At 45.0% G+C, this 1,403-nt stretch overlaps 1 non-coding gene across 1 annotated transcript; it reads left to right on the top strand.

Moving 5' to 3' along the window:
- Positions 1-279: 279 nt before the first annotated feature.
- On the top strand, positions 280-352 carry TRNAE-CUC (transfer RNA glutamic acid (anticodon CUC)). Its single transcript has one exon. It is a non-coding gene; the product is annotated as a tRNA-Glu (tRNA).
- The last annotated feature ends 1,051 nt before the right edge of the window (positions 353-1,403 follow it).

Here is a 1,403-nt window from a genome sequence, read left to right as displayed (position 1 = left end):
TCACCCAGAGAGTGGTTGGGCACTGGAACAGGCTCCCCAGGGAAGTGATCACAGCATCAATCCCACTGAATTCAAGAAGCGTTTGGGCAATGCTCTCAGGCACATGGTGTAATTGGAGATGTCCTGTGCAGGGCAAGAAGTCGGACTTTGATGATCCTGGTGGGTCCCTTCCATGTCAGAATATTCTCTGATTTTTTTGATTCCGCGATTTCATGCATCACAGTTTTCATGTGCTTAGCATGATGTCATTTGCAAGGCTAACACAGAAGAATTTAGGGGTCCCCTGGTGGTCTAGTGGTTAGGATGCAGCACTCTCACTGCTGAGGCCCGGGTTTGATTCCCGGTCAGGGAAACTCCTCCGGGCAGATGGAGCTCGTCAGCCCTGTAAGGCCATCCATCTAAGAGAAGGTCACTCTAAACAAACCTACGTCCTGAGGACCTCACTGCCACTGTCCAAGCTCGCTCGGCCCTGGCAGATGAACCTCAGGATTAAAGGGTGGGCTCAGTTCAGCACACACTATGTCTCACCTAAAAAATCCACTGCGCAGGCTCGAAGGGTAAAGACCTTTCCCAAATCTTCGCTCGCGAAGACTGGCCATACCTGGATAGAAGAATTTGTAATTAATATGTATATTTCAACACACCCACATTCAGGCACATAGAGCTGTAAATTAGGCGACCTTAGACAAGTGATGTCTACCATTGCAAGCAGTTCACTTGATTATTTTCTTTACTGAGCCAACTTATAAGATAGCTTAACATCAATTAACAGCAATGATATAACATTATTATTATTACAGCATGAGCATTGTATGATGGAAAGATGTACAGAAAGCAGCTGACACACAAAGGTCTAATGGCATAGTTTCTGTTGAGGCAAAATTCCCACTAATGCTTTTAAAACCAGAGGGAGGCATTAACTTATTACTACTTACCACTAGCATAGCTTTCAGGAATAATTGCAGGATTGGGCTATTAGACAACACTTTCCATCCCATGAAATCCCATGCTGCTTTCCAAATTAGACCTATTTACAGGTAGATAGGCCAAACTTTAGCTATGACATACCTGGTGACCTGCAGGGTAAAACGCAGCAGAAACCCTGCACACCAATTTAGAAGGGCAGAAGTTATCCTGGATCAGCATGCGACTGTGTCTGCTGAGGACTGCAGAGTTTAATAACTCACTTCTACCAAAAAAAATAAAATTAAAGTAGACCTTTAAGAAACATAAGCATTGCCTGCTTTTATCCTAAGCCCAGACATGGCATCACCATGCAGGGATGTTACCCCTTTTCTGCTTCAGATCAGCTGTGAGAGGCTGGGTTTTCCTCCAGGTTGGGTCACCCAGCTGCTGGGTAGGACAGATGCAAAGTTTATGAAGTCTGACAAGATATCAAGCCA

The sequence above is a fragment of the Pseudopipra pipra genome, chromosome Z (genome assembly GCF_036250125.1).
Source record: "Pseudopipra pipra isolate bDixPip1 chromosome Z, bDixPip1.hap1, whole genome shotgun sequence".
NCBI lineage: Eukaryota > Metazoa > Chordata > Aves > Passeriformes > Pipridae > Pseudopipra > Pseudopipra pipra.
This window is presented reverse-complemented; position numbering and strand designations above follow the sequence as displayed.